The following is a 24922-nucleotide window of genomic DNA, read 5'->3' on the forward strand; positions in this document are numbered from 1 at the left end:
AAGATTTTGGAGGAGAATGGAACTTCGATTGACTTAGGTTTCTATTTTTCTACAGGTTCTTTCTTATAGAGCATCTTTTAGGGTTTTTGATTCACCATTGAAGGAATCTTTCTAATCTAACTTCAATGGGTATGCACATGTACCTGCTTTTCCTGAATTTAAGATTTCAAGTGGCATGTGGGTATTACAAGATAAGGGGTAGGTTTGTCATTTTAAAAATAAAACAATGTAAATTGACAGTGGTTTGTTTCGAGGATGTTGTGGCAATTAGTTTTTAAAAGCCTTACTTTTTGGATAATATCAAATCTTTGATGACTATTTAGCAGTTAGTTTGCCGAATGTTCATCTCAGTGGTCCTCATCAAGACATCGTAAACAAAAACAAAACCTTCCCAGTGAGAGAACTTCCTTCTGCTGCCATTTGCCTTTAAATGGAGATCATATTGAACAAAAGGTTTCGTGAGGAGCTGATCACGCGAGGGCAGAAGGATCTTAGCGAAGCACGAGCAGAACCAGGGTGAGAGATGCAACTTTTTTAGCCGGAGAAGAAGACGACCAAGGAGAGAGATGCAACTCTTTTCGCTGAAGAAGAAGACGACCAGGAAGGTAAGAGGCTACACTTGCAGCGAGGGTTTCGTTTCTTGCGGGAGTTTCGATTTTTGAGTCTCGATAAATGAGATTTGGGAGAAAGTTTCTCGTTTCCGCGTGTGACAGATGGATTTTTACCCGTGGATTTTGGCTTTACACGTAGGATTCGAGGGAATCCACATCAGTATCCTTAAGACTCGATGTTACACAACAGAACGCCAGAATTTGGTTCTTTCTGTGGAAAATAAGTCCTTTTCCATTTCCTTTCCACTCGACGTAACGCAACTGAACGGACCCTTGGAGTGACCAACCTGGGGCTAGAACTCTTAGATGCTAATGCTATTGAGGGATTCTGGACCAAGTTGGGGGTCATCAAGTCAGGTTTCAACACATCTGTAGATCCGCTAATAGTGAGGCAGATAGATTGGCCAGCGTGACCAACCTGGGCCTAGAACTCTTAGATGCTCCCCCCTTGTAATTTTCAGTTTATTTTTGTTTGGCTTGTAGCAAACCATCTCATATCTTTTTTTTCTTATTAATAAGATTTTTGGTATTAGAAAAAAAAAACCCGCAACAACACGTCTTTTTTTTTTGAATGACCACCAATTACATTAAAGAAGATACTGAGATGGTCGAGATACTACTAAAGAAAGATGCAATAAAGATAGATACAAAAGAAGCAAAAAGAAATCATGGGCAAAGAGAGTAAAAAAGGGCCAAAGCTTCTTTTGACACCCCGATCTAGCCAAACTATCGGCCACCTCATTTGCCAATCGACGGACATGCTTGAAGGATGGAGCCATAGATCTAGAGCAATCTGAAATCTCATCGAAGTATCTATCAAACCTCCAAGGGTTCTTTTGGGTTCTTCTGAGCCACTTGATGACATTTAAGTAATCCCCCTCAATCACCACGTTGTCCAACTCGTATGATGCCAAGAGTTTGAAGCCTTGATGAGCAGCACAAACCTCAGCTTCTGAAGCAGCCGCAACCCCTATAGGACCCGTGAAGGCCTAAACAACATCACCCTGAATCCCTGATCACTTCTTAGCACCCCCAATGCCGTACGGTCACGGATTTCCCAAACTAGATCCGTCAAAATTTAGTTTAAGAGAGCCTACCGGCGAAGGATGGCAGTTTTGAACTATCGCTTGCTTCTTTTCCATAAACAAACTTCCTTCCATCCTTCCCACAGGTCGAACGCTGATGCAAATGAAAAGGATGGGAGAGATTTCACCCATGATATAGTAAGGGAAATCACTTTAATGAAGAGAAAAGCGGGGCTCCTCGCGATACCCTTAAAGAGTCTCGCATTTCTTTCCTTCCATAAGACCCAAATTGTGGCTAGGAAGGAGACATCCAACAACACATGTCACTAAGTGTTCGTTGTTGTTTAATCATTATCGGTGGTTGTCTTTCTTACGTAATGGTTTCTATGTGTACATTTGCGATTAGCATTCCCTGAAGTTTCATCTTAAGTTTCCATCATTTTCGTGTGTTTTCATAGACTTCCGTGATTGTACCAGATTCACCGAAGTATCTGATAGAAACTCGCATGTTTCCATTTCCATTTAAAAAATAAGTGTCTATGAGGTTATAAAGAAATGAATAACAGCCAGCTAATTTTAACATGTAGCTACTAAGAATTCCCTCTAAGATATATAAATAGATGCCCAAGGTCCTAAAGCATACTTATTACCTAGCCCCAATAATTGGGAAAACCCTAAATATCTCTAAAATGTCAACCCATATAGCTTTAAGCATTGAGTCCTCTCAAGAAACCTCCAAATAAAACCATGGGAGACAGGGCACCATAGAGGACATTCACAAATCCTCAACTCATAAATAACCCAAGCTCCCAATGCTTAATCTACACCCATCTTCCTTAATAATGTGGCAGTTGAAAACTGCAGAGAGAGAGAGAGAGACTAACCCCACTGCGTGCTTCAACCAATTCTCATCATCCCTTTTCTGCAAACAGAAGATGTGACATTTACAGTTCAGAATATGAAATCGAGTAGAGAAATGAGAAATCTGTGTAGACACTAAATCTGACCGGATAATCTTCACGAAAATGCGCTCCTCTGCTTTCCTTCCTAGCCTCAGCGGAGTGCATAGTTATACATGCATTTATCAAAAGGTTTTCCAGTTCTATAGTCTCTATTAAGTCAGAGTTCCTGCAATCAATAGTTAAAATTCAAATCCCTGTAGATTGGCTGATTTTTATTATCGTTTTCCAACACTTAAAAGATATTTACCATATCAGACTGCGGTCTCGAACCTTAACATTATGAAAGCTCTTCCATGTTTTGTCAATTAACTCACAGCCTACAAGGGAATGAGTTATATACAGCGAGTAGAAAACACATGGCAATAATGAGGTCAGTCGAATAAAAAAGAAGGCAAGTAGTCCTACTCATTATAAGGAAACTGCTTCCACCTAATAAGCAAAAGTGTTTCGAAAAGCCTACCAAAGAAAGGGATAATAAAGAACAAAAAAAAAATTTGGGAACATTGGTTCTCTTTCTTATTTGCATGCAACATAATGAGATCGTAAAGTTCCTATCGATTACCTTCTTCCAATGTTTCCTGAATCCCAAATACAGCAGCATTATTTTGCATCACTTGTTGCATATTGAGACGGGTTTTTGAAGTCGGCAATGAACCATTTGAGTACCTTAATTTATCCATCCATGCAATGGTCCTCTCCCCAGCATCAGTCTCCAGAGGTTTTTGTTTTGCTCCTACGAGATAACAAGGATTTAAATTTCGGTTTCGGTGTCGGTTTTGGCCACCATCGAAATTGATATAATTCGGTTTAGGTGGAAATTTCGGCTGAAATCATGTAAAATTCGGTAAAAAAATTCCATATTTTTAAAAATTTTGGTGGAAATTTACAAAATTTAGGTAATTTCGGTGAAATTTCGGGATTTCGGCAAAATTTCACTGACATCCTGTAAAAAACTGATTCAATGTACTTTCGGTTTAGGTCCAAACCGAAACCGGGAAATTTCGGCCGAAATTTAAAACTATGATAACAAGTAGAGGAATTCTAGCTAATTTAGGATATGCACTACATTGAAGGGACTAGTAAAAATCTAAGAAAAAGATATGGGAACCTGCCTGGGGTGTGGATCTCTGAAATCCTGTTCGCACAAGCTTGGCCAAAAACAACTATGTCAAGAAGGGAATTTGCACCAAGCCGGTTAGCCCCATGAACTGATGCACAAGCCGTTTCCCCAGCAGCCTTCAATCCTGGAACTACTGCATCTGGGTCATCACCTTTGATATCAACTACCTGAGAGGCCGAAGACATAAATCAAATTGCAATTGAAAATATGGATTGAAAACAACAGCTAGAAATTACCATTTCATTGTTACCTCTCCACGGTAATTGGTAGGGATACCACCCATATTATAGTGCACTGTAGGTAAAACAGGGATGGGCTCCTTGGTAACATCTACACCAGCAAAAATGGCCGCAGTTTCAGAGATACCAGGAAGTCTCTCCCTAAGTACTTCGGGGGGTAAGTGATTTAGATGGACATATATGTGGTCCTTCAGAGGTCCTGTAGTAAATCAAGATGATAAAACAGATGCTGATAAGAATGACGAGAAGTTTTTGTACTATTCAAATGTGTAATTATTCAATCTTTGAAAGATACAAATCGTGAGTCTATCAACTGGATCGGATCACGCCCACTAATCAAACCAATGATTTTAAATAAATTGCTATAAATCTACTACTTTCCAACCCATGTTACATGGATTCTTCTAAATGGGCGAAGAATCCGTGTCGGACACCTCTCGGATTCCAATACTTAAGGATTCTCTAAGACACTTCTAGATATCTCTTATTTGTTTTTTCTGCATTCCACAACCAAAACTTTACAATTATCTCATGTTTTGAGTTTTACCCATTCTACTTGTACGTTTCCTAAATAGAAATAAAATATTATATCTACTTAACCAATTAAAATTTTCAATATATTTCTTGTTATAACCATATTATTATGTAAGAAAACAAAATTTGAAAATTGATTAAAATATTTTGGCGGATCCATAAATCGTTCTTTTTGAGGTTTGCTGAATCTGACACTCGATACCTGTGTCAGATTCCGACACTTGTATCTATACTGATGCAACATAGGTTCCAATTGAAGAAACCCAGTAATCATGACCATTTTTTATCCAAAATCTACAAAAAATAACACCTACAGTGACTGCCTGCCAGGATGACAATATATTGTGATCCTTGTGAGCACATACCTACTCCACGTCCTTCACGAATTTCCATAGTTATGGATCTTGAAACAACATCTCTTGAAGCGAGATCCTTGGCAGTTGGGGCATATCGTTCCATAAATCGTTCACCTTCACTGTTCCTAAGAATACCACCTTCACCTCGAGACCCTACCAATTGCACATAAAAAGTACATCATCCAAACCATGGGAATAAAAAAGATTCACAAATAAGTTAGAACCCAAAGATCCACTATACAAACCAAGAACCATTTACTTACAATTTCTCTTTATAACAAGAAGCTAATGAACTTCAAGAATTGAAATAAACAGAAACCTTCAGTAATGAGGCACCCAGCACCATATATACCAGTAGGATGGAACTGCACAAACTCAAGATCCTAGAGGGAAAATAATCAACAAGGTATAGCAGGATTTAAGAATGATTTGATACAACAGTATCCTCCAGCCGTATGACACCCGTGGTTTAAAATTTCGGCCGAAATTTCAGATTTCAGCTGGGACCGACAGTGAAAGTACCATGAATCGGTGTAGGTCCAAGATTTTTTCACCGAAATCAAAATTTCAGTAATTTCGGCTAATTTTAATTTTTTTATGTCCGGAATTCCGACTTCTAGCCAAATTTTCAGCTAAAAATTCAGAAAATTTCAAATTTTTTTTTACTGAATTTCGGTCGAATTTTCGATTTCAGGCTTTCCAGCTAAGGCCGAAACCAAAATTTCAAACCATGATGACACCAAAAGCTGACCTGAAGAGGCAATCAATCCAGCACGTGCAACCATCGCATTGCCATCACCTGTGCACGTATGAGCCGAGGTTGCAGAGAAGTAGGCTCTACCATAACCCTAATAAATGAGTCAATTTGAGGGTCAGGTGCGGAAGTTTTAAATGCCATTAAACCGCTAAATTCAATTGCAAAGATACCCCGTGGTAAAAATTGTAGAAGCAGCACAGAACCGATGAACTGTCCCATCCTCCATATTAAGTGCATCACCCCTTTACCTGGAGCATATATGATAGAGAGAATCAGCATTTGCCACAAAAAATTTGAGTTTTGATATTACTAAAATACTAATGAATAGATATGAATTCCCTATCTGATGGAGTTATGATGGAGTTATGATGGAGTTATAAGGAACTAAAGGAAACCAATTGACAAACAAATATATGGAGTTTGGTGGATCTCACCCACACATACACGAAAAGTGTTTCTGGTCGATCTACCAGATAAGGTATGCAGTCTGTCGACCAGAAACACTGTGGGGCCCACGTTGTTTCGGTATTCCAAAACATTCATTTGATGGGCCCAAGATAGGGTGTGCAAAAGAAATCACCTCCATAGGATCATTCTAACCCTTGATTTGTGGAAGTTAAAATGGACGGGTTTAAACCTTCACAAATCTGTCCATGTTAAACCACCACAAATCGAAGGGTTAAGATGATCCTATGGAGATGATTTTTTACGCACACCCTATCTATGTCAGGGCCCATCAAATGAATGGTTTGGATCACCCAAACAATGTGGGCCCACTGTATTTTAAGCCGTCGGTGTAGCTAAGTTAGCTACACGTATGTGTAGCTTCACTCAACTCATATATATATATATATATATATATATATATATATATATATATAAACTAGTAAGACATCACTTCCTTTGTTCGTGCTGCTTTGCCTATTTAATATAAGAGAAGGAATAAATGGCATGCCATCAGCCCAGGCGAGGAGAGAAAAACAAAGCAATTCCAACAGCGGAGTCAATCCGCTGTTCATCGATAGAGGAAGCTCTCTCTTTTTCATCTCGTGCCAGATGCATCAAAAGATGAGTCCATTTTCCTGCTCGCGAACCATGGGAGCGCCTAGCCCTCAGGCACACGGCTTTAAAAAAACTAAATAAAATTTAAACAGACATGAATACCTAAACACAGGGCGCGGAGCCACATATAGCATGAGCACCCCCCCCCCCCCCTCCCCCCCCCCCCCCCCCCCCCCCCACACACACACACCACGCATCCAATGACTAGCAAAATCCCTTTTATAACCTACAATACATATGGATTTTACCGGCGTTCACGAACGCTGCTAAAATGAACAATTACATTTACCGGCGTTCAAGAACACCGGTAATAGTAAGCACCCCCCTCCCCCAAGTCCTATGTAGGCAAAGTGTAAGTTAGTCCGGCCCCCCCAAGTGTAAATTCCTGGCTCCGCCCCTGCCTAAATAGATATTTATATGGATAGAGCAGTAAAAATATATTTCTGTTTCAGTCATAAATAATTGTGAAAAAAACTGCATATAGAAATTGTGTTCTCTTTGTGGATATTTGTCTTTAAAAAAGTTAGTGCAATCATAGGGATTACTTAAAGAGTAACTTAAAAATCTACAATTATGGTTTAAGGTTTTCAGAAGATACATACAGGCATGACATAGGATATGTTTACAAACTTGCAGCTATAAAATACAGAGTGTTGGCTACACAAGTAAACTCATATACTTATTGTACATAACTTTTTCTTTCTACATATTCTTTTTACAATCCTCCATAATAGAAAATTCTATTGATCTGATCTGATCAGTCATAGCATAATTACAGCAAACCTATGCAAGTTACTTGAAGCTGAGTTGCAAAGATCAACAACCTTCAACCTGGAAAAAAAAATGAACAGTGACCACCATTTCCTCCTCTTCAATCTACTCCACCTTCCCCAAACCCACAAATTGAAAACCAGCCCCCTAGTTTTCCTCTTCCCACATATACACATCCTCTTTCCCCTCTTCCCACCCCTTCACCATCTCTGTCATCTTCTTCAACATTAAAAGAACCCTCTCCAAAAGAACCACGACAACCCTAGTCTTCCTCTGCAACTCCACTTCCAAGCTCCAACTCTTACACAACTTCTTTCTCTATTCCTTTGCCAGAGATTTCTTGATTTCCTTTCTACTGTGTAGGGTTGATAACCTCACCTATAGAAGTGCAATAGTCAATCATGTGATTTTAGTTGTGTGATATAAAAGCGTGTAAGTTTATACCTTCTTTAGGACAGTTTTACTTCTCTACTACTTCAATTTCTTTTCCTTGGAGTACAAAGATTGCTGCAGTCAACATTTGTTGTCAGTTTTGAAGGATTTCCCATCAATGATTGCATTTCTGGGCAATGATCAATTGGTTGAAATGTTAAGCAGTGTCATTTATTTAAACTAAATTTTATGTAGGTTGAAAAGTAAAACTGGCCTCTATTATTATTATGCAATGTATATCATCTATTTTTAAGTAGAATATAAAATGTAAGTAATAATACCTTCAATTGAAGCAAGAAGGGCATTACTTTCTTCTGAATAATCGTCGCCGATTATTGAATGTGTAGTTATGCTTGATGGATCCAACAATGTTTGATTCTTTTCAACCGGTATAAATAAAGAGGTATCTTTGGCCAACACATTGACAAAAAACCCTATTCATCACTTCCGTATCTTTGCCCTATTAGTGGGGAAAAAAGAAATATATGAAAAATAATTATGAAGTTTAAACCTTTTTGTTTTTATCAATGTGGAGACATGACTGTGAATCAAATGTAATAGATAAGAAGATAAGTACTTCAATGATCTGCGATCTGAATTCTATTACCTATAGTCCGAGGATGTATTGGGCTTCATCATTGAACAATGTCAAATCAACTTCTCCACTGTGATCAGCGACATTGACTTTAATTAAATACATTAATCATACATCAAAAGTTTTAGTATAAATACAGTTCATTTAGTTTGAAAGTTTAGTCCATCCAGTGCGAGGCATGGCAATGCCACGCACAAATCCGCCAAGTCCTATGACCCGGCAATTCAAGGCACAGACATATGCCATGACCCATTACGCAAGGACCGAAGTCCCAAAAGGCAACTCCCACCGTCTAGAAGCGAGGCCAGGTCCAGCGACACTCTGCTCCATCAAGCCCAAAGACTTTTGCAGTCACACCACCTGCATCGAGGGACCATTTGGATAGTTGAAGCCCACCAAGGAATGGGGCATTGCACCACATCCCAATCCGCCAAGCACAAAGGCTTGGTCATCCAAGAACCAAGAATGCCCTATGGACTAAATCACAAGGTTTGCACCTCGCGAGGGTAGCCGAAGCTACCCCGGCACTACCTCATGGGAAGACCTAGAGATTGGCCTGTCCACAAGATGTATTGCGGTGCAGAAGGCAAGGTAACATAACAGCCTCCTTCACTGTCCGTACGCGCAATGCAAATGGGAACCCAACCCAACATGCATTGTCTTTGGCCCCCTTCCCCAATGTCATGGGCCTAGCAAATTCGTTAGCTAAAACTATGCGGCACTTGCACTTAGCACCCCAATGCTTAGCACAAGTCAGCCGTCTACCCAACTAGTGCAACACTATGAGTAAAATAACACACTTAGAGTTCAGAAAGAGAGCTTCTATTAGTTGAAGGATGCATACAACTTTCTGAGGTGATTCACAAATGAGGGTTTCTCCCCTTTTTATAGGCACAAGGGGAACTTTCTAGACCCCTTTCTACACATTTCTTTTTCTACAGTATTCTAAGGATATTCCAAGTACATTCTTTACAAAATATCTAAACCTCTTCTAGAATATTCACATGCCTCAACTTCTAGAGCGTTCTACCCTTCTACCAAGTTCTAGAAGGTTCTAGAATATCCTACATACTTCTAGAGAGTCTAGAAGATTCTAGAGTTGTCTACAAAATTCTAGAGATGCCTAAAACATTCTAGGACATTCTGGAATCTTCTACGTTATTCTAGATATGCCCAGAAGTTTCTAGAATTCTTCTTGTGACAATTCTCCCCCACTTAATCTGGCGGCGCCCTCATCGTCCGTTCTTCCTTGAACCTCTCGATCGCGTCCTTGAACTGTTGTAGAGAGTTCTCATGTTCCCAACTTGCCTCGATGTCTGGTAAGTTCTTCCACTTCACCAAGTACTCTTTATATCTTGGAATGCCGGATCTTCGTACCTCCCGACCAGCAAGGATGTAGTCTACATCTTTGTCATATGAGGTCACTATGGCTGTTGGGAATCTCCTAGACTCACCCCGGCTTAGATCTTCCCCATCGACATGATAGGGTTTTAAAAGACTAACATGAAAGACCGGGTGAATCTTTAGCTCAGGTGGCAATTGAAGTTGGTAAGCGGCTTTGCCTATGCACTTAGTTATCTCATAGGGACCTTCGTATCTCCTTGCCAACCCCTTGTGCCGGTTCTGTTGTGACCTTTGGTGTGCTAGGAGCTTTACTAAGACATGGTCACCCACTTGGTATTCCACCGCACGCCTTTTCTTATCAGCCCACTTCTTCATTTCTTAGATGCCTTCTCTAAGTAGGACCTTGTGATGTCTGCTTGTTCATGCCATCCCTTGGCCATTTTATAAGCAGTTGGGCTCCTTCCCGCATAACCCATAGCTACCGCTTGTGGCGTTAGAGGTTGATGTCCTGTGGCAAGCTTGAACGGACTGTGGCCTATTGAGTTGCTTTGCTACAAGTTATAGGAGAATTGGGCAACATCCAACAACTTGGCCCAATCCCGTTGGTTTTCTCTCACATAGTGCCCCAAATACATCTCCAATAATGCATTCACCCGCTCGGTTTGCCCATCTGTTTGGGGGTGATAGCTGGTAGAGAATTTAAGATCTGTTTCCATGAGTTTGAAGAGTTCTGTCCAGAATCGGCCAGTGAAGCGTGAGTCTCAGTCACCGATGATGAATTTAGGAACTCCCCAATACTTCACCATGAGCTTTAGGAATAACTTAGCCGCTTTTTCTGTTGTGCACTCTGTCGGAGCCGGTATGAACAGTCCATACTTGGAGAATCTGTCAACCACTACCATGATACTACTACAACCCTCTAACTTTGGCAGTTTAGTGATGAAGTCCGTAGAGATGCTTTCCCATGGACGCTCTGGTATGGGCAGTGGTTCAAGTAAGCCTGCTGGAGAGTGGTGCTCCACCTTGTCTTGTTAGCACATATGACAAGTCTTCACATAGGCCTCCACATCATCACGCATCCGAGGCCAATAGAATATGTCATCAACAAGGGCTAGAGTCTGGTGCAATTCGGGATGTCCAGCCCACTTGGTATCATGACATTCTTTGAGAATGTCTCGCCTAAGATTCCCCCACTTAGGAACATACAGCCTATCCCCCATCGTGTAGAGCAAATCACCCTTTAGCCAAAACCATCGCGTCTTCCCTTCCTTCACATACTCGATGATAGTCTTGGCCGTCGGGTCATGCTGCAACCCTTCCTTAACCCGATCTAGCAGTGGACAATTGGGACGACTCAGTGCAGTAAGCTCGGCCATACGACCTAGAGCATCTACTACCAAGTTCACTTTTCCTGGCTTGTACTCCAGGGTGTAGTCAAATTCTGCTAAGAAGTCCTGCCATCGTGCTTGCTTGGGACTTAGCTCCTTCTGGGACTGAAAGTAACTTGTGGCAACATTGTCCGTCTTCACCGCGAACTTGGAGCACAATAAGTAATGTCGCCATGTTCTTAAGCAATGTACAACAGCAGTCATCTCCTTCTCTTGCACCGTGTACCACCGTTCTGTGTCGTTGAGCTTTCGGCTCTCATACGCAATGGGATGGCCATCCTGCATTAGAACTCCTCCTATTGCAAAGTCTGATGCATCCGTGTGTACTTCATAAGGCTTGGTGTGGTCAGGAAGAGCTAGCACAGGTTCCTACATGACAACCTTTTCCAATGTTTCAAAGGCTCGTTGGCACGTGGCGGTCCACTCCCAAGGGCGGTTCTTCTTCAAGAGATCTGTCAATGGAGTTGTTATCACCGAGTAGCTCTTGATGAACCGCCTATAGTAGTTAACCAAGCCAAGGAATGAGGGTAACTCTGTGACCTTAGTGGGAGGCATCCACTCTTGTATGGCTTGCACTTTGCCTTCATCCATCCTTAGCTTCCCACCGCCAATCTTGTGCCCCAAGAAAGTCACCTCCTCTTGGGCAAATGAGCATTTCTCCTTTTTCAAATAGAGTTGGTTTTCTCGTAATACTTGGAAGACTTGCTTCAAACGCTCAACATGCTCATCTAATGTAGTGCTATACACCACTATGCCATCTAAGTAGACAACAACGAATCAATCCAGGAAAGGATGGAAGACATTGTTCATGAGAGTGCAGAATGTGGCTGGTGCATTCGTGAGGCCAAAAGGCTAACCAGGATCTCGTAAGAGACATACCTTGTTACACACGTGGTCTTAGGATCATCTTCCTCGGCTATCCTCACTTGGTAGTACCCCGACCTCAAGTCTAACTTAGTGAAATAGCGTGCTCCGCCAAGCTGATTGAATAGATCGGCAATGAGAGGGATGGGGTACTTGTTCTTCATCGCCACCTTGTTGAGTGCTCGGTAGTCTATGCATAACCGCAGTGACCCATCATGCTTCTTTTGGAGCAACACCGGTGCCCCATAAGGTGCCTTAGAGGATTGGATGTATCCCGCCAGTGTTTAGAAACGCGGATTTAACGAGGAATGCGGCCAAGAAAAGTTCTTGTCGACTCGGCGCGGACGCGGCCAAGAACGTGGTTGACGCGGTCATAACTTGGGAGAGTCAAAGGCATTTATTGACTCTGTAGGGCAAAACGTGGAATGCGGATGTGGTGCAACGCGGAACGCGGACAGGCAAAAAGGAGTCGACTCGGGGGAGTTCCTTGTCGAGTCAAGGAGTTTTTAAACACTGTATCCCGCATCAAGTAACTACCTCAATTGCTTCTGAAGCTCCTCTAGCTCCGGGGGTGCCATGCGGTAAGGTGCCATGGCAGGGGGTTTCGCACCCGGTTCCGGTTCCAATTCTATCTTGTGATCCACCTCCCGCCTAAGTGGTAGTCTCTTAGGAAGCTCCTTGGGCATCATGTCCTTGTTGTCCTCAAGGACAACTTGTATCTCCCTAGGTATACCTTCCATGGAAGGCAGTGCCTGGGTTGTCACCTCTCGCTAAGTAGCAAGGTAAGTGGCTTCTTTCTTCCTTGCACCTTTGGAGAATTGAATTGCAGATAGAATCTTAGGGCCTTTGCTAGACCCCTTGGTTGCAGGAATCATGCATGATGCTCCCTCCTCCATGATGCACATAGTATTAGCGAAGGGGATAGAGAATGCCTTGACACTCTCCATGAACTCCATGCCCAGCACCATAGAGTGATCATCCATAGGAACCAAAGAGAAGTTAACATCACCTTGCCACTCGCCGATGGGCAGCTTCACCCCGTGTGTTACACCAAACATAGGCTTGGCCTCCGAGTTAACCGCCTTGATCCAACCATTTTCCTTCGAGACCTTGAGACCTAATCTCTCTACTTCACCCTTAGCAACAAAGTTGTGGCTTGCCCCAGTGTCCACCAAAGCATGGCTGGACTTTTCCCCTACATGAGCTTCTACATACATAAGTCCCTTAGAAGTGGTCTTTGGGACCTACACTTTTCCCTTGATTGCAGTGAGGATTTGGAGAGAACCCATGCGCGTCTCCTCCTAGGTTGGCTTCTCCTCCTCTGCCTCAATGATGGCAGTGAGTCCCCCCCTCTTTGGACAATCCATTGTCCGATGTGACCCACTACACGAGAAGCATGCCAATGGAGCCTTATGCTTGTCACCACCGCCCTTGTTGTCCTGGTGGTATTTTCCCTTGCCTCGGCTGACCTTCCTTAGGGCCGTAGCTGTCTTTGTCTCCTCCCCCACCTTTGCCCTTGTGGGTCGGTCCCTTAGGTTTAGAAGAATCTCCCCTCCTAGAAAATTCAATCAAGGATTCTGCCATCGCCATAGCCGACGCAAGGTCTTGCACACCACGACTTTGTAACTCTTGCTTGGCCCATGGTTGGAGTCCCTCCATGAAGGTAAAGAGGGAATCCTTTTTAGACATATCCGGGATCTCAAGCAAGAGCTCCGTAAACTCCTTCACATAGTCCCGGATAGTCCCTTTATCGGATAGATGTCTAAGTCTACCATGGGCCTCATACTCAACATTCTCAAGGTAAAATTGCTTCTTAATTTCCTTCTTGAAATCATCCCAGCATTCAATAGAGCACATACCTCTCTCAATGTCGGCATGTCGTCATTGCCACCACAAAGCCACAGTATCGCGGAGGTAAAGAGGAGCCGTCTTTACCTTGGTAGCTTCATCATCAATGGTCATGGCTTTGAAGTATTGCTCCAGGCTCCAAAGAAAGTTATCAAGCTCCCTTGCATTCCTTGCCCCATGGTAGCCCTTAGGCTTGGGTACATCAATCTTGGGGGTTGCGTGCATAGTGATCGCACCCCACTAGTCACTGCCCTCTTGCATAGCATCCAATCCGCCTTCACATCCTCCATTTCCCCACGCATGGCCTCAAGCTCACAGAGAACTCGGTCTTGGAAGGCTTGGATCTCTTTCCTCAGCATGTCAGAGATGGAGTTCAAGGTAACGAGCAACTCTCCACGAAGCTCTTTGTTCCCTTCCTCGAGCTCCTCAAAGCGTCGGTCCAAATTCTCGAGCTGATCTTTCCAATCAGCCACGGTAAGCTCTACCCTAGCCAACCGTGCATCCACCGATGTCATAGGGTCCTTCGAAACCTCCTTCAACCGGACACCGTTCTTAGACTTGGTCAGGGCAGCAACATTAGGTTGCCCCTCAATTGGCACTTCAACAACCTTGTGGCTCGCCATGGCTTTCATCTTGCCTTCCATCACGTCCCCACGTGAACCTGGCTCTGATACCACTTGTCACGGGCTTAGCAATTTCGTTAGCTAAAACCGTGCGGCACTTGCACTTAGCACCCCAATGCTTAGAACAAGTCAGCCTCTACCCAACTAGTGCAACACTAAGAGTAAAATAACACACTTAGAGTTCAGAAAGAGAGCTTCTATTAGTTGAAGGATGCATACAACTTTCTGAGGTGATTCACAAATGAGGGGTTCTCCCCCTTTTATAGGCATAAGGGGAACTTTCTAGACCCCTTTCTACACATTTCTTCTTCTATAGTATTCTAAGGATATTCTATGTACATTCTTTACAAAATATCTAAACCTCTTCTAGAATATTCACATGCCTTAACTTCTAGAGCCTTCTACCCTTCTACCAAGTTCTAGAAGGTTCTAGATCCTACATACTTCTACAGAGTCTAGAAGATTCTAGAGTTATCTACAAAATTCTAGAGATGCCTAGAACATTCTGGAATCTTCTACGTTATTCTAGATATGTCTAGAAGTTTCTAGAATTCTTCATGTGACACCCAACCAAAGAAACCAGAGCATCCCTTTGGAAAACTCTCAGTCCGCATCCAAAGCTCCCTTGGGGCATGCCCATGAGCTGCATTATGATTTCCGCCTCACACGCACAAGCAAGTCCTCGCACAACCCATAAGCAAACCACCAAGGTTCCAGCCCACACCTGCTAGGCCTATTGGGGAGGAGTTAGCATGTGTCGCGGGGCCAACTCCCCCTAAAGGGATTATCTAACCAACCCCACTTAGCCGGGAGTGCCCACCAAAGGTGTTGTTAGTGACTACTTTTGAAGACGTAACGAGACACGACATATTTGCGGATCCTAGAATTCTAATGACGACTACGTCCCTGTGACACATGGCATGAGTAATATGTAAATTTATTGGCCACCTCTTGCTATTAGCTTGGACATCTGTTGACCACTTTTTGCTTGTGTAAATGACTACAAGAGCCTAATACTTTTTAGGTACCGTTTGTGCTATTGACAATCCTATGCAAACGTCATTTCTGTTCTGTGTACATGTCCAATTTCACTTAGTTTTGATGTTGTTCTTGAATGAGGGTTGAACACGGAAGTACAGTGATTTGAGCTCAAAATCATATCTCTTGCCAGTCCTACATTTCTTTGGCAGCCTTTAATCCTTCACACCTGTTGCATTTATACTACGTCAACCCCACCCATGAAAACATGGTATTAACGGTGGGCCCTATCATATCAAAACATGAGATGTAAAATGGTGAGCCCCATCATATGCATGGGTTTGGGTGGAGATGGTGAACCCCATCACATCAAAACATGGTATAAACGGTGGGCCCAACCATATCAAAACATGAGGTGTAAGATGGTGGGCCCTACCAATTATATGCTTGGGCATAAAGTGATGGGCCTCACCCTATCAAAACATGTGGTGTAAAATGGTGGGCCCCACCTATGCAATGTGTGAGGTGTAAAAAAAACTTTCCATGGGAAACATTTTCCAATAAAAAAATTTCATGGAAAAAAACAAATGACAAAGGAAAGATTCATGTTAAGCATATGTTATAAATATATGTCTCTGTGTGTGTCCATGTGTCTTCGCATACAAAGGAATATAATATGAAATTCATAAGGAACGCATTAGCACTTTCTAATCAAAGTAGAGACTTTTAAGGGATTAACATCACTGAAGATCAAGTGAAATAGACGTTAAATTCACCGGTGGAGAAATAAATTGGTCATGACATTATTTATTTAGTGGAGAAGAAAGAACATATATCATCTATGCAGTAACTTACCGTTACTATCCATGATAAGGTCCAACGCAAAGTATTCCACAAAAAACTGTGTATTATGTTTCATTGCCTGACCATAAAGAGTGTGCAGCATAGCATGGCCAGTTCGATCGGCAGCACAAGCACAACGATATGCCTGTCCACCTATTGGAACACAGAACATGGTAAAATTCAGAAAAATTGTAAAGCTGACAAGAAAAAAAGGCTTGGATCTGTCAACCTTTCCCAAAGTTCAAGCTTTGACCACCAAATGCACGTTGATATATTTTCCCTTCTTCGGTCCTAGAAAATGGCAACCCGTAATTTTCGAGTTCTATGACTGCTTTTGGTGCCTCTCTGCACATATATTGAATAGCATCCTTATCACCTGATGAAACAGACAATAACTGCATTTTAAGAAGTCCAACGAACAAGGGATTTGCTAGCCAATTTCGCAGAAAGCCATTTCGCGGCTGGCTTTTGCATGTGAGAACAGCCACCTCAGATGAATTAAGTGAATAAGACAAAATGTGCCAAAAAGTCAACCTGTGTGCCTGTTCTCACATGCAAAAGCCAGCCGCAAAATGGCTTTCTGCGAAATTGGCTAGCAAATCCCTTAAAATATTGGCTACAATGAAAAACAATCAAATTATCAGAAGTACATGGCCTGATTACTACAAATATGGAAATTCTCCAGTTAGGATTGATTCACACGCATGTATTAAAAGTTGGATAAGAATCGACTAATTATTTAAAGAAGAGAGAAATGCATAAAACACTTCTGAACCAATACACCATAGAACTATATGATTACTGTGAACTCTCCTTAGCCAAGATTGGAAAGAAGCTGATTAAACATGTTAGCATATTTCTCATTGTAGCTCGGAGGCCAAGAAAAAAAAATTACTGGATAAATCATGGAAGTTAACATCAAAACTAAAAAGTAAAGGAGTATGGCTTGAAAAAGTAACTCACCTAACCAATCACTTCCCTTGACTGTATCATACATATGACATCTCCAATCATCTTCAGTCATATTTCCTAAGGCTGCATTTATACCACCCTGCACAAAATCTACTAGCACAAATTATCTAAGACATCCAACTTAAGAAACATTGGATAAACTTTTAAAAGTTGATACTCTGAACCAGTTCTGTTTAAGACAGATGGATAAACCAAATCTAATTATTAATCTTCAGGAAAACCTTGCCAAACAGGTTTTCTTAGTATTCCAACAGGAAAGGGTAACAGAATGGAACAATTTTCTTTGTTGAAATTACTCAGATACATTATATTGTGATTTCTAAGATAAGCATCATAATTTCTGGTGTTAACTTACCAACTTCTCCAAAAGCTTAGCTGTTGGAGAAAGGCATTAGTTATCTTTAATACTTTAACACTCCCCCGCACGTGTGGCCCACTTGGCAAACACGTGGCACATGTGGTCCCACTTTGGGCTGACCATCGCATGTGGATTTTTGCTATCCGGGATGTTTGAACTGGAGACCTTTGGCTCTGAGACCATGTTAACTTACCAACTTATCCAAAAGCTTAAGCTGTTGAAGAAAGGCGTTATTTTTCTTTTATAATTTAACATCTAGGACAAAGTATCACTGCCTCATTAGTTAAGCCAAAAAAAACACATTTAAGTATCGAAGACCATGATGCGGTTAGGTAGGTGAGCAAATGTTACCACACACCTATTCTGCATAACAACACTCACCCTGCCGCACAGAATAACAGGACCCAATTTTTTATTTTATTTTAAAATTGTAGGAATTTTATTGGAGAGAGCAAAAGTGAATGAACCGAAATGGTCAAAGCAAATACAGTCTTGATTTGAACAGTGGCGAGCAATAATAATACACGATCAAATATCATGATCTCCACTCTGTCGACTCCCGATCTGACCGATGCATCCGCATCCGAATTTGCCGACCGCCACCCATGCTATATCACAGGATCATGGCAATCTAGTCTGTCAAGAATCATTTCTAGAGAATCTGCAAACCTCCATGGAATGGCATCCAGATCGCTCAACAGCCTGACGATGTTGAATGAGTCCCCCTAGATAGTAATCTTTTCTATCCTAGTCGACTCGGCACGGCGCGATCAAGTACTTGGTTGATGAGGCTGAGTAATTGATTGAAATGGTCATAACTCGGGAGAGTCAAAAGAGTTTTGATTGAATTTGTAGGCAAAACGCTGCTCGGGCATGAATGCATCCAAGGTAAAATGGAGTCGACTTGAGCGAGTCGACCATGACATGAAGGAGTTTTGAAACTATGATCTGGATGTCGTCAAGCAATCTGACTCCGTGGAGTCCAGACTGAACCTCTGCCTCGTTGTAGATCCGCTCTCCTAGAAGCCCTGAGAATGCCCAAATCAGCTCACTCATGGGTCACGTCTTTCCTCAAAAGGTCCCCAATGCCCACGGGCCAGGGTTACTTAAGCTTGACCTGTCAAAGTTCAGCGTGATCCTTCCAGGCGGGGGGATGAGCCCACCTAGGTCACAAACCTCTGAATGCACGCTGGTCTGTCTGATCTCTTCCCATGACCTGTAAAAGGACACCGAAATGCCTCTAAACCCGTCAAGACCGGAAGCCCACAGGACATCCGTAAAAAAAAAAAAATTCTGTGAATGTTCCTTCACACACCTTTGGATACTCCTTTGAAGACTCCTGTTTCTTTACTTCCATACAAGCCATTGTGGCAGATGGGAAAATGTTCCACATAATTCTTCCTCTAAAGGTTCAAGGAGCGAATCTCCATGACTCAAAATGTCTTGCAATGTGACTTGGGAGCATGCCAACACAAAGGACCAGACCAAGCGAGTGAAGCTACATTGTAAGAGGCATTTGCAATAGAAAGTACCCCAGTTACATGTTAATTGTATACAGAACCAAGACACTTGCAATATATTTTCTACGTGATTTTTCTACCGTGCCAAGCATTGGCTTCCAAGCATCTCTATTTCCATCACAGTGGTAAATTACTCCATATCAATGGTGTGCATCTTCCCACTAGTTTAGATCACAGGCTACTCAATGAGTCATCCTAGGAAGCTCCAAGCCACATTTTGTATGTGTGTCATCATTGTCTCTTGCATTCAGGTTTATGTTTTCAGCACTAAAACAAAAACTTTGAGTAATAAAGTGTTCTAAACTGGAGAATTCCTTCATTTTCTCAATAAAATGACCACAATTTTCCATGGAAAATGCCTCCAAGTTTCATAGTTCATACTATGAAGACAGTTGTACAACATCACGGGACTCCAAATGCACATAAGGATCAGTTTGCACACTGCAGGTATGAGCATAGTATTTACTCCGAAATTCAATCATCCCTCACTCTATTAGTTTAAAAAGGAAAAGAAAATTGAGAAACATGGAATATAGGCAGTTGATTAAATGAAATAAGAACAAAATCTGCAAAACCCCCATTCATCCAAAGCCCCACTAGTCTTTTCAACTAAGAACCATTCCAAATTTCTACAATATCAGCTGATAAATACCTTCCATTCCAGTAAACATAACTAGTGAACAATCATCAAAAGAAATTACATGCACCTCATAGCAAAGGTTTCTAAATAGAGAACTTTCCCAGAAAGACTAGGGTAGAAACTGGAAGAAATCTCCAAGACCACTTAAATTCCAAATACCTGTGCTGCAACTGTATGTGAACGAGTAGGGAAGAGTTTTGTAATGCATGCAGAGTTGAATCCATGCTCGGCTAATCCGATGGCTGCTCTGAGCCCTGCACCACCTGCTCCTACAACAACGGCATCATATGTATGATCAACGATCGTCCCGCACCCTGTAACAAACATCTTCCATGGAACCCAAATCCAAAGATAAATGCAATAGCATGATATAAACTACCAAACTCTTAAAAGATAATCCATCCAAAAAGAAGAAGAAAAAGAATAAAAAACTTAACTCGCAGTGAAAGAACGCTAAACCATTACCACTAATTTACTAATTCACAGGAAAAGAAAAGAAAAGCAAAAAGGAAATAATAAACGAAAATGAAGATATTTGTCAAAGTGTAACATATAATTAAGCATATTGAAGTGAAAACCCTAGTTTAGAAGGCATCATGCTTCTTATAGAAAACTTTGAAGATACTGCAATCAATCAATCAATCGAGAGTTCGAGACAGAGATGTGTACATCACCGGAAAGGACAATAAACAAACAAAAAATGAAACAATCTGAAACAAATTAAAATTAAAAATTTTGAAATTTGATAGAGAGAATTTAAAATTTTGATTACGAATATAGACTTAAAATTTGAATGTGAATCTAATAGTTTGCTAAGTTGGAGAGAGAGAGAGAGAGAGAGAGAGAGAGAGAGAGAGCTGAAAAACGCCTAAAGGATAATAAACAAAAACAATATGATAACAAATGAAAATTAAAAAAAAAAAACAAATTTGATATAGAGAAAGAATTTAAATTTTGAATTCGATTTAAGTTGGCAGCCAGGGGTATTTTAAGATTTGAAATCAATGGAATCAAGGTAGTTTAGATTTGGATCTAAAGTATTTGGGGATCAGATTTCAAGGTGAGGTATGATGGTTTGAGATTTAGAGGGTGTGATTCTGAATTTAAATTTTGAATTCGATTTAAGTTGGCAGCCAGGGGTATTTTAAGATTTGAAATCAATGGAATTAAGGTAGTTTAGATTTGGATCTAAAGTATTTGGGGATCAGATTTCAAGGTGAGGTATGATGGTTTGAGATTTAGAGGGTGTGATTCTAGCAGCTACACTATTCTTGTCCAATGATTTGGATCATATGGTGAAAGGGTTGAGATCAAATATTTTAGGTGAATGCTATTTGGAATTAATGGTTGAGTGGGCTAATTGCAATAATTAAGGGCTTATGATAATATTGAGTTAATATGAAATGAATGGGTATAATCCTGCTCTAGATGCTAGAATGCCTTCAGAGTTTCAGAATGTTAAGCTTTAGAACAGATTTATACAGTTTTCGATGTATGCATATGATTTATACAATTTCTATGCAACGGCCAAACCATTCCTTGCCCTTTGAGGTCCAAACTGATGCCTCAGATTATTCCATTGGGAGTGTGCCCATGCAAGAGAGACACCAAATTGCTTATGAGAGCTGCAAGCTCAATGACACAGAAGGACAATACACTATGCAAGAAGAGGAGATGAACGCAATAGTACATTACTTGAGAGTCTGAAGATACTAAGTTCTTGGCTCTTGGTTTGTTGTCAAGACCGACAACGTGGACACGAGTGATTTCCATACCCAAAGAAAGTTGTCGCCAAAACAAGATTGATGGTAAGACGTCCTAGCGGAATTTGACATGGTGCTTGAGTACAAGACGGGCAGATCGAATCAAGTGGGAGACGAACTGAGTAGGAAGGCCTAGTCAGCCACGTTGAAACTAGAAGAAAAGGCCTCAGTGTGCCGATTAAAGATCAACCTACACGACCACATCCGTGAAGGACTTGAGAATGACCCCTTTGCCCAAACCATCATGCAGCTTGTGGAGGAGAGAGAAGCATGACATTTATGGATCCAAGAGGGCCTCTTGGTCACTAAGTGGAGTCAAATGTACATCCCATGATCAAGGGACCTAAGGAAAGAGCTTCTTAGGGAGTACCATGATAAACTATGGGCAGGGAATCCCTGGATTCATCACATTCTCCGATTGTCCAAACGTGCCTTACATGCCAACAAGGCAATGGAAAGGGATAATCTATTGGGACTCCGAGACCCATTGCCAGTGTCAAAGGGACTCTAGAAGTGTCTCCCTTGATTTATTGTGAGTTCTCCTAAGGTGTCGGATTTTGGCTTCATCTTAGTGGACGTGGATAGAGTTTTCAAGTACACAACCTTCATCCCAGCACCTCTATATTGTAGTGCAAAGGAGGCAGCTAGACTGTTATTACGTCATGTTGTGAAATATTGGGAGTGCCCTAAAATATTGTTCAGTGGCAGGTAGGGGTGCAACTTAGGTCGTGCTCAACCTGATTTTGGCTCGGGTTGGGTTGGGAAAACCAACCCAATTTCATTTCGGGTTGGGTTAGAGTTGAGGCCTTGGCAACCCGACCCGACCCGAACCGACCACTGTCCTCTAGTTTTCTCATGTTTTTCTAGGATTATGCTTTTTCCTTGTATTTTTTCTATTTGGCCCGAGATGAACCCGACTCAACCCGAACCCAACCCGACTCAGCCCGACCCAATTTGGTGGGGGTTGGGTTAGGGTTGACCTCAACCCGAGGCTCGGGTTGGGTTGGGTTAAGGTTGAGAGAATGCTATCTCGGGTTGGGTTAGGGTTGGACCCGACCCGACCCAACCCGACCCAAGTTGCACCCCTAGTGGCAGGGACAAGATTTACGGGCCGCTTGTGGACCTAAGCATTTAAGTTGTTGGGAATGAAGCTGAACTTCTTCACTAGCCTACGCCCCTAAGGTGAGGGACAGAGAGAGGGTCAATGCCCTCGTTGAAGAATATCCAAGGCACTTTGTTAGCGCTAACCAAAGGAATTGGGTTCACTTGTTCGATGTGGCCTACAACCTAGAAAGGATCTCTACATCTAATCAGAGGCCCTTCGAGCTAGCAACTGGTTGACAACCTTCCATGCCTCATTCCATCGCTACCATGTATACTGGAAGCAGCCTCCATGCTTATCATATGGCCAAGGCATGGCACACAAATGCAAATATCACTAGAGCATATCTAGAGAGAGCTTCCAAAAGGATGAAGTAGGAAGATCAAGATAGAAAGGGCGGAGAACTTCACAGTTGGGGACTTAGTGTTGGCTAAACTCAACCCAAGCTAGCTCAAATTCACCCGCAGAGAGCACAAAGGCTTGGAGTGGTTCGAAAATATGAAGGCCCCTTTCCATCCTTGAAAGAGTTGGGAAAGTCTCCTTTTGAGTCCCAATCCTCACTTGGCCGAGGATCCATCCAATCTTCCATGCAAGATGTTTGAAGCCATATCATGTCGACCAGAAAGACGTTAGCGGAAACAAGTCAACCCATGATGAACCACATGCAACATCTTTTGTGGAAGAAGTTGAACATATAATGACCTAGCACATAGCTCGACGAGGAAGTTCCAAAAAGCCAACAAAAAAATACCTCGTGAAATGGAAGGGCCTACTAGAGTCAGTAGCCTATTGGGAACCCATGAAGAGGCTCCACCTACCGGAAGACCAAGTTCGGGCCTACTTCGAGAAATTGTACACTAGGGCGTCGACGTAAATGGGTGGGGGAGTGTCATGGGGCCATTTAGTCCAGTGTTGTTTGCATGGCCTATGGCTCGTGGCTTGTTGTATCATATGTACAATGCATTCGGTATTAAAATAAAAAATGCACTCGTCTCGTTGCGTCTTTAAAAGTATGTCACCAGAAAACTTTTGATGGTCACTCCTAGCCTAGCTAAGCATGTGGGTTGCTACACCCGGTTTACCTTGGAGCTTGCTTGGCCATCGAGTGGTGCTTGCTGATGCATATCCTAACAGGGAGTCCATTCTAGTCAATGGGTGATCGGGTCCCCTTACGAGTTTTAGAAACTCCCCCGAGTCGACTCCCTTTTCCATTCACTGTGTTCTGTGTTTTGCCGCCGCCTTACGCGGTTTGACCTACAGAGTCAATAAAATCCTCTGACACCCGAATTATGATCGCGTTAACCGAGTACTCAACCGTGTCAACCAAGCACTCGACCGTGTCGTGTCGAATAGATTAGGATTTTTTCGACCGTGTCTTGACTACACAAATCAAGACACAAAATAAAATACAAATGAAATATCAACATATCGGATTTAATCAGCCCAGGAAAAAAAAAATAGCTCTCTAGAAAATACATGAAAACGAAAAGGAAAGAATTCCACAACAAAAACATGAATGCCAGCTAAATTAGCAGCAGAAAAACCCCAATCCGAACAGTGAAAGATACTGAAAGTCCCAAAGAAACGAAAAACGAAGCAATCAACTAAAACCACATGGATAAATTATTGAAAAGGCATAAAAACGCTTTAACTGGGAGAAAAAAATAAATGGAACCCATACACACCAGCAACTGAAGCAATGAGACATCTTCATCTTCTAAGGGATTTAAACAAAATTGAGAGGAAGAGCGAAATAAATATCGTACCGAGTCAGTAGAGAGAAATCTTGAAAGCAGATGATGAAGAGGTTCGCCAATAATAGGTGTCTTCCTCGAAGCAGTAGAAGGGAGACCAAGGCCACGAGAAATGCAAAGGTGCCACATCTCTCATCTCTCATCTCTCATCTCTCATCTCTCATCTCTCATCTCTCTCTCTCTCTGGTTTTCTTCGAGATGGCAGAGAATACAAAGGTAGGTTTATTCGAGATGGAAGAGAAGGCGACGAAATAAAAACCGCGAGAAAGGAAACGAAGAGCGTATAGAAACTGCGGGAAAGCAAGCGAAGAGTGTATGTGTTACGGTCCTGAGTGGGGGCTGGGGGCTGCCTAGGTGGCGGCCTAGGCCTTGGTGAGACCCAGCCTGGTATGGGACAGGTTCAAAGGGCCTTGCCTAAGACGTACCATTAGCTCACGAGCTTTTGGTGTATCGGTAAGGTA

General features: G+C 42.1%; 1 pseudogene across 1 annotated transcript; it reads right to left on the reverse strand.

Moving 5' to 3' along the window:
- Nucleotides 1-2233: 2233 nt before the first annotated feature.
- LOC143858309 (succinate dehydrogenase [ubiquinone] flavoprotein subunit, mitochondrial-like) lies at nucleotides 2234-24922 on the reverse strand (annotated as a pseudogene). Its single transcript, XR_013238898.1, has 15 exons — nucleotides 24474-24922; nucleotides 20002-20169; nucleotides 17316-17403; nucleotides 16582-16728; nucleotides 16361-16505; nucleotides 5775-5852; nucleotides 5588-5696; nucleotides 5167-5230; nucleotides 4857-5000; nucleotides 3969-4156; nucleotides 3711-3885; nucleotides 3161-3331; nucleotides 2846-2915; nucleotides 2644-2764; nucleotides 2234-2558 (listed from the first exon to the last, which is right to left on the reverse strand). The product of XR_013238898.1 is annotated as a succinate dehydrogenase [ubiquinone] flavoprotein subunit, mitochondrial-like (transcript).

The sequence above is a fragment of the Tasmannia lanceolata genome, unplaced genomic scaffold, assembly GCF_043159265.1.
Source record: "Tasmannia lanceolata isolate RefF3 unplaced genomic scaffold, GAP_Taslan_0.1 ptg000025l, whole genome shotgun sequence".
NCBI classification, from domain to species: Eukaryota; Viridiplantae; Streptophyta; class Magnoliopsida; order Canellales; family Winteraceae; genus Tasmannia; species Tasmannia lanceolata.